Source organism: Delphinus delphis, chromosome 5 (genome assembly GCF_949987515.2).
Source record: "Delphinus delphis chromosome 5, mDelDel1.2, whole genome shotgun sequence".
Taxonomy (NCBI): Eukaryota; Metazoa; Chordata; class Mammalia; order Artiodactyla; family Delphinidae; genus Delphinus; species Delphinus delphis.
In genome coordinates, this window is record NC_082687.1 from 92,946,043 (window position 1) to 92,955,566 (window position 9,524).

The window sequence follows — 9,524 nt, forward strand, 5'->3', positions numbered from 1 at the left end:
CCAATTTTTTATTTTTCTGTCTACCATCTCTCTGTTTTTCAGGTTAGAAGAATCAATTAGATAAGTTTTCCAGTTTACTGATATTTTCTTGGTCATCTTCATTCTGTTATTGAGCCCACTAGTGATGTTTTACTTCTGTGGATGTTATGACTTTCAGTTTTTTGATCTTTTAGTTCAAAATGTCCATTTGGCTCTACTTTATTTCTTCCGTCCCTTTACAGAGGATTTCTAATTTAACTTTTTTTTTGAAAAGGATTTGTAAATGCCTACTGGATTTTTAAGGTAGCTCTTTGTCTCAATTGGCTTAGGCTTCCATCACAAAATATCATGAACTGAGTAGCTTAAATAACAGAAATTTATTTTCTCACAGTTTTGGAGGCTGGAAGTCCAAAACCAGCTGCCAGTATGATCAGGTTCGTATGAAAACTCTCTTCTGGACTTGCAGATGGCTGTCTTCTTGCTGTGTCCTCACATGGCAGGGGGAGAAAGAGAGCATTTCTCTAGTGCCTCATCTTACAGGGACACTAATCCCACCAGACCAAGGCCCTGCCCAGGTGAACTTATCTAATTCTAATTAGCTCCCAAAGGCCCCATCTCCAAATATCATCACCTAGGGGTTTGGGATCAACATATTTGGGGGTGACACAGACATTGAGTCCACATAATGCTTTTAAATCCTTGTCAGATAATTCCAACATTTGTGTCATCTCAGTGTTAGCATTTTCTGATTGCCTTTTCTCATGGATATTGAGGTTATAGGGATTGTTGCTACAATGAGTCATTTTGGATTTTATCCTACATGTTATATATGAATATTATGTTATGACACCCTGGCTCCTATTGAAATCTTCTATTTAGCTGGCAGTACACATGTTTAGATCCAGAATGCACACCCTGGTCCATTTTTGTGAGCTGTGATTAAAATGTCAATTGTTTTCAAAGCCTTTACAGTGCTATTTTGGTCTGCCCCACTTGAGCATTTCCCAGAGGCTAACCCAAATCCTGGGTGCCGTTTCAGATCAGTGTTCAGTTCTCAACTCTTGCTCTATTGTTTCTTGTCAGTTTCAGGCATGAGCCACTTAGAGATCTGCTCAGGAATTCATATACAGAGTTTGAAAATCCCTTTCTGCAACTTCTTCCTCTCTGAACTTTCTCCAGAACTCTATTGTTGGGGAGGAGGGGATGTGCACTACCTTCTTAATGCATAACTGTGGAGAAGGACTGGGTACTGCCCACAGTCTCTGCAGCTGCAGAGAGGAAGTTCCATTGTGTTGTTCCACAAATCCTGAGATTCCTGGACAGTCTTCTTTTTCTGCAACTTTCCAAGTGTTTTGCCAGTTATTTTAGAAAATGTTTCTATGTCCTTTAAGTTGTAGTTTGTTGATGAATATGGTGGAATATACTAATATATCTGGAATCAGAAGCCATATAGAGATCTTTTGATGCTATGATATATATTTTAATGTTAGTAGATTTTTCTAGTCATTATTCCTTTATGTATTCTCTGATCCATTGATTTTTCTCCTCTCCTTTTGGGACTCCAGTTACATATTTTAAAAATTTTATTGGAGTATAGTTGATTTACAATGTTGTGTTAGTTTCAGGTGTACAGCAAAGTGATTCTGTTATACATACATATATATCTCTTTTTGTCAGATTTTTTTCTCTTATAGGTTATAACAAAATATTGAGCATAGTTCCCTGTACTATACAGTTGGTCCTTGTTGGTTATCTACTTTATATATGGTGGTGTGTGTATGTTAATCCCAAACTCCTAATTTATCCCTCCTCCCCTCTTTTTCTCCTTTGGTAAGCATGTTTGTTTTCTATGTCTGTGGGTCTATTTCTATTTTGTATATAAGTTCATTTGTACCACTTTTTTTTTTAGATTCCACATATAAGTGATATCATATGGTATTTGTCTTTCTCTGACTTACTTCACTTAGTATGATAATCTCTAGGTCCATCCACGTTGCTGCAAATGGCATTATTTCATTCTTTTTTATGCCTGAGTAATATTCCATTGTGTATATATCTACCACATCTTCTTTACCCATTCCTCTATCAATGGACATTTAGGTTTTTCCATGTCTTGGCTATTGTAAACAGCTGCAATGAACATTGGGGTGCATGTATCTTTTTGAAGTATGGTTTTCTCTGTATATATGCCCAGGAGTGGGATCACTGGATCATATGGTAGTTTTATTTTAAGTATTTTTAAGGAACCTCCATATTGTTCTCCATAGTGGCTGCACCAATTTACATTCCCACCAACAGTGTAGGAAGGTTCCCTTTTCTCCACACCCTCTCCAGCATTTATAGTTTGTAGACTTTTTGATGACGGCCATTCTGACTGGTGTGAGGTGATACCTCACTGTAGTTTTGATTTGCATTTATGTATTAATTAATGATGTTGAGCATCTTTTCATGTGCTTTTTGGCTATCTGGATATCTTCTTTGTAGTCCAGTTACGTATTTTATTTATTCTCACTGTATTCACTCTGTCTTTTATTGTCTCTTTTGCATTTCTCCATCCTTTTTGGATTTTTCTTCTGACCTACCATTTATTTTATTCTTACTTATTCTCTGTCAAGTCTTCTGTTAAGCCAATCCACAATGTTCTCAATTTCTGATATTGTGTTTTCAGTTCCAGGATTTCTATTTCGTTCTTTTATTTAAAAAAAAATGCAGTAGACCCTTAAACAACATGGTTTGAACTGTGTGGATCCCCTCATACACAGGTTTTATTCAATGAATACATACTACAGTACTACACAATCCACAGTTGGTTGAACCCATGCATATAGAATTTCAGAAACTGAGGGCCAACTGTAAAGTTATACATGGATTTTTAACATGGGTAGGAGAGCCTGCACCCCTAACCCCCGTGTTGTTCAAGGATCAACTGTAATTTTTAGTTCTAGTGAAACCCTATGGTTTCATCCATGTCAGAAATTTCTACTTCAACTTCATCCCTCCTTTAAGTATATAGCCTTTCAGGTATACCTACCTACACCTAATGTGAGTAAGTTTTATCATGCTTCTACCTCTGATAAGCCTTGGACTCCACATTTTAGATCCCCTTGTTCTTGGGCTTCTCAAGATCTCACCAGCTCTCAGCAATTGACAATTCTCCTTGAGCAAGCACAGAACAATATCCTCTTAAATCCTGGCCCTGTCATCTTTATTTCTTTGTTAATTTCCTGATGCCTTTGAGTAAAAAACCTCTTTTGCTTGTTCTTTTTTGTTATGATCAACAGGTGGTTTAATATGAGTTACTTAGTGTATTTGTCAGGATTCTCCAGAAAAATAAAAGTAATAGAATATGAAGATATAGACATAGATATAGATACAGATACAGATATAAGAGGATGTTTATTTTAGGAACTGGCTCATGTGGTTATGGCAAGTTGAAGAAACAAGAAAGTCAGTGACATATTTCAGTCCAAGCCCAAAGGCCTGAGAACCAGAGGAGCCAATGGTATAAGTCAAAGAGTGCAAAAGCCTGAGAACCAGGAGCTCTGATATCTGAGAGTAGGAGAAAATGAATGTCTAGCTCAAGAAAAGAGAACAGAAATTTGCCCTTCTTCAGACTTTTTTGTTCTATTTGGACCCTCAGTGGATTAGATGATGCCCACCCACACTCAAGAGGATGGAAGTTCTCTACTCAGTCTACTGATTCAAATGTTAATCTCTTCCAGAAACACCATCACAGACACACCTAGAAATAATGTTTTACTGGCTATCTAAGCATACCTAGTCTGCTACTACAAGCACTTGAAAGTCACACTGAATATACTTATTTTGTCTAGTTAGAAGATAGAGGAGAGATGTACCAACAGAAACAATTTTAAATTGACTTCAGCATTCCAATATTAACAAAGACAGCCCATTTGTTGGTCTTTCTCTCTACTAAGATAATAGAGAATAGATAGATCTTAATAGATAATTAAGATTTTTACCTTTCCATCCCTTTTTTTGGACCTCTATTTTCAGTCAACCCCCAGACCATGCCTTTTCCTCTCAGAAGCAAAAGCAAAACTCACATTCTCTCTCTCTCTCTTTTTTTTTTTAAACAAATTTACTGTATTGTTACCACTTCAGTCCTTACACTGATGTGTTTACAAAAATATCAGTTTGAAATACGTTATTGAAAGTGAGTACACACAATAAATAGAAAATAAGGATGAATGGTGCTTGAGACATATCAAGAAACTTATCTTCATCTATTGCCTACTGTTGTAGACAAAATTTGACACACAATCAGCATTATTGAAATAGCAGTCAAGGTACCTGGGAGAGGGTTGCAGACTATGAGAAAAGTAGCTTAAAACTCTGGACCACTCACACACACACACACACAAAATTCACTTTATCTGGAAGCTAACCTCAGTATAACACTGAATTATCTACTATTACCCATAAGAACAATTTAAAAATAAGAAAAATGCCTGGGAACCTTCATTAACAGTATTTTTAAGTTAAAGTTTTTACTATAAATGTCTGATGATTACTCAAATATCCTAAGCCATGAGGCAGTCCCTAAAGACAATAAGTTATAAATAGTCTGAATTTAATAACTTAAATGTGATATGGTTAATATAATACACACTGCATGTGTATCTCAACCAACATCTTTCAGGTGAGGTGATAATTAAAAGGTTTAAATTTACCGTTCCAATTTCTGTTCAGAAGAGTGATGTCAGTATTCTTGCAACTGTGATGACATTCATTATTGTAAATATGCTAGCATACGTATTACTCTGAATTACACTTGACTGAATTCTATGTACACGTGGTTACATATTCCAAATGAAAAAATTCAACGGTACAGGTTTATAATCAAAGTTGAGTTTGACAAATGCTTTCTGACTTCTGAAAGCACTTCTTAAAAGTGAATAAACTAGTTATAAGTAGGTGACCATTTCCTTTTCCCCTTTACACACGATGAACTTCATGAAACATTAATACCCAAGGTATATTCGTTTCTGGACCATACCGCTTACATGCTCTTCTTTCAAAGGCAGTTACCATTTGCTTTACAACTTCATCGAAAACAATGTGGCAGCTGAGAGTGTAAAAGTGAGCAAAATTCAAAAGACATTGAACAATCTAAAATACAAATTCTTGGGTAGCCAGGAAGAATTTGGGCTAAAACACCAAACAGTCTCCAAATGATTTAAGAGCTTCCCATCAGTACAGGATGCTTTACCAAATGTGGTTTCACCAAGGTTACTACTGATGCATAGCGCTCGAATACAGGTGGAGACCCAATTTCTAATCGTGTTTAGCAGTATCCAGATCTACTTGATATACATCTGACTTTTTGCACCAAGGAACAAAATGCTTGTAATCCTCTATTCCCGATACTACATCATACATTTCCTGCATAGAATATCCTATAACTCTCCTCTCTGAATATTCTTTTCTTTTGTTTATTAGTGGTGCAGCAGTTCTGAAGAAAGTTCTTGCATATACCTCCTTAGGCAAAATTGAGGTATGTAGTGGAAGAGTTCTGCTCATCAGTATCCCACAGGAAGCTAAATACCTGACATTTCCACAGGTCCCTGCGCTGGAGCCACGGCCCCCACCACTGCTGCAGGCTTCAGATGGCATCCTGAGACCAACCTTTTCCAGGGCCCCCTGACAGTCTGAGCTGCCATGATCATCTTACTGAAAAATTCAAGTTCTCTTGCAGAAGCCCTCAAACACTCTATTCTTACAAAGTCTTTCCCTTGTATTGAAAGGTAGATTTCCCATTTTTTAAACCATATAAATTAAGGAGACCCTTCCCACTATATGAATTCTGGTACCATGTGTTAAAATATTTTTTTTTCACCACTCAATTTATACATTTCTATAAATCCTACTTAAAATTACCAACACTATTTTTTCCTTATCTGATAATACTTATTACTGCACAAAAAACTAAGAAAACACATTTTAAAAATTAAATACATATCTACAACAGTTGTACAGATGAGTTTTCTGAGGAAAACTTCTTTCTATAATCACAAAACAGAAAATCTAGGATCTGATCATATAATTAATTTCATCAAAACAAAATCTCAGTATTTGTTGAATATTCTTTGGAGAGTTCACACATTCATATTTCCTCAAAATATCACCTATAACCTAATGACTCCTACATATTTATCTCTAGCTCCTGATTCTAACCTCCAGTTTCTAGTTGTATATTGGATATCTATCAGTGCTGTTATCCTTCCTTCTGCTTATCTCTATTTTAGCACTTAACCAGGGAATAATAACTCCATATTGTCCCCCTTTTTCCCCCATAAACTGCTAAATGGCTTATTTATCTCTATCTCCATAGTACTTGTGCTCTTGAGTCATATATTTGTATTGTATTAATTAAATTGAATAAATTACCATGTTTAAAAAAATACTTGAGAAAAGATTCTATAATATCCTTTCTTATAATTTTAAACTATTTATAAAATTTACATTATATAGAGAATATACATTTTAATATATATAAATATACATTATTTTTTTATTTTTCTGATATTAATTCCTCATACTTCAGCTTTAGCATGACTTTTTTCCCCTTGTCTCAATAAGAAGAGAGAAAACATATTCACTGCTTCCATCTGTATACCATCTCTTCCAGAACATAAAGATTTATCAAGCATCTTTTCCTCTTCTCTTGTCTTTGACTTCCCTGGTTTTCTTTTATGACTTACTTCCCAAACTTTTAATCACTCCCATTGCCTTTTCTTAGGCATTTTCCAAGGTATTCACATCTCTATATCTGCAGTAAGATATAGGGCCACAAAAAGGGACAAATACACCAGTTGGATAAAGTTAGAGAAAGAGTAAGAAGACTGACTTGAGGTTAACTTTAGGTAGACTTACAAAGCTTTATTTACATATCCTGCTCTCATAAATAGATCACTAGTCAAAGATTCCAAAACACACACAAAGAGCCTCCTTTTTCTGTAAACCTACCAGTGAAGCCATGCCACTAAAATGCTAGTGGACTTTTCCAGTGGCTCCTTTATTTACTAGTCAAGGTCCACATGTAAGGAAAGTCTTGCGACTCAGATTATGACATTCAGCACTTGATCAATATTATTTATACATTCTGTGGTGTTCACGGGTGAAGGCACTACATAAATATTGTCATTACTATAAATAAGTTAATATCACAGGAGAAATAAGTGTATTTGCTTGAAGACCCAGTACAAAAATGATAAATGAGGGAAGTTGGTGAGAAAAAGCATTTTTCTTGGCCTGTGGTCAAAAAACAAAGCTTTCAACAATTGCAGGGAACTTTCTCTAGACATGAGCTGGGAAACAAATTTAGCTAAATATAAATCAAAGGAGTTCTTTTTATTGTAATTCCAGGATGCCATAATATAGGAGGCAAGGGAGATTGCCAAAGGAAAAGACAAATATTTCCTTCCCAATAGAGAGATCTTTGTAAAGCATGAGTTTTTCACTTCTATTGTCACAATTCTTTGATGCACACAGAGAGGCATGCTGTGGCCTACAAAGAGGAGTTATGGAATTCTGGCTAAGAGGTGGTGAGAAGAACACTGTTGTGAAGCCAAGTACCACTGAGTTAAAGCTGCAGCTTCACTGTTACCTGTCTGCTCTTGAGTTACTTATTCTGTGCCTCAGTCTTCTCTTTTACAAGATGAATCTAGTAATAGTAGGGATCTTAGTATATTCAGTACTCAGCACAGTCCTTAGCCCACAGCTAATATCCAGTAAATGTTATCTTTGTCATTAGTTTTACTAGATTTCTTTCCAAAATCCATTCCCATATGGCTTTTCAGTTGATCCTAGCTTATTTTATTTACTCATTACCAGGCACTCGCTCTGAACACTTGCTTGAGCTGTTCTGGGAAATCCTATACATTTCCTTGATCATGGTGGGTTTTTCATTACGCAATTACGTTTTGTGCTGTTTTCACATATTTGGTCTGATAAAGTTTCACTTCTTATTTCATATGTAGTTCTAAATTTACTTCTTCATTTTTTCTTTTTTATCTTCAAATATGACTAGTTTTAAGTACTTTCCATTTTCTGTTCTCCTAGGTTTTATTATTAATTTTTTTACAACGATACCTGTTACATTCTTTGAATGACTTCTTCCCTAGCTAAAATGTAAATTCTCTAAAGACAGGGACTATATACTCTTCATTTTTGGGTCTCCCAGAACCTAACACTTTTCTAAATATGTAGAAAGCACTCAGTAAGTGTTCAATGCATGAACTGAATATAATATAATATGACAATGCTAAAATATGAAATAATATAAAATATTAGAAATACAGAAAAATAGAAAATTGAGTAATTTAGACTCATAGAATGTAAAATAGAAAAAATGATATATAAGTTATTTTTTAATTCCAAGGAAGATCTCTAAGAAAAGGTACTAAAAATCACTTTGATACACTGAAAATGACTACTTTTTTTACCCAATAGATATCAAGCATTTATATTATAACCTAAATTATACACAAATATAAAAATATAGAAGAGAAGTGCCCCAATATACTGACTGCCTATAGGTGATAGAATTAGAGGTGAGTTATAGTTCATATTTTTCTGTAGTTCCAAAATCTGTAACAAAAGCTTTTATTATTATTATTATTATTATTATTTTTTTTTTTGCTGTACGTGGGCTTCTCACCACTGTGGCCTCTCCCCTTGCGGAGCAACAGGCTCCGGACATGCAGGCTCAGCGGCCATGGCTCAAGGGTGCAGCCGCTCCACGGCATGTGGGATCTTCCCGGACCGGGGCACGAACCCGTGTCCGCTGCATCGGCAGGCGGACTCTCAACCACTGCGCCACCAGGGAAGCCCCAAAGCTTTTATTATTATTATAAGTAGAGAATACCCATGTACTTTTTTTTTTTTTTTTTTTTTGTCCTTCCATAGTCATATCCCTCTGACCACAGCCAGAGGTCCTTTTGAATCTTTCCAGTTTTACTGCGATATAATCGACATACAGCACCGTATCAGTTTAAGGTGTACAGCACAATGATTTGACTTACATACATCATGAAATGATTACCACAGTAAGTTTAGTGAACATCCATCATATCATATAGATACAAAATTAAAGAAATAGAAAAAAATGTTTTCCTTGTGATGAGAACTCTTAGGATTTACTTACTCCTTAACAACATTCATATATAACATACATCAGTGTTCTTAAATTTCTCATGTTGTACATTACACCCTAGTACTTATTTATCTTAGAATTGGAAGTTTGTACCTTTTTACTGCCCTCATCCAATTCTCCTCCCCCCACCCACTGCCTTCGGTAACCACAAATCTGATCTCTTTTTCTATCAGTTTGTTTGCTTGTTTTTGTAGTATAATTGACCTACAGCACTGTGCTAGTTCCTGTTACACGACATAGTGATTTGATATTTCTATACATTTCAAAATGATCACCACAATAAGTGTAGTTACCATTTGTCACCATACAAAGATATTACATTATTATTGACTGTATTCCCCACACTGTACATTTCATACCTGTGACT

The 9,524-nt window shown here is 35.4% G+C and overlaps 1 pseudogene; it reads right to left on the bottom strand.

Annotated features, from left to right (window-relative positions):
• Positions 1–4,938: 4,938 nt before the first annotated feature.
• On the bottom strand, positions 4,939–5,663 carry LOC132426302 (coenzyme Q-binding protein COQ10 homolog B, mitochondrial pseudogene; annotated as a pseudogene).
• Between the last annotated feature and the right edge of the window lie 3,861 nt (positions 5,664–9,524).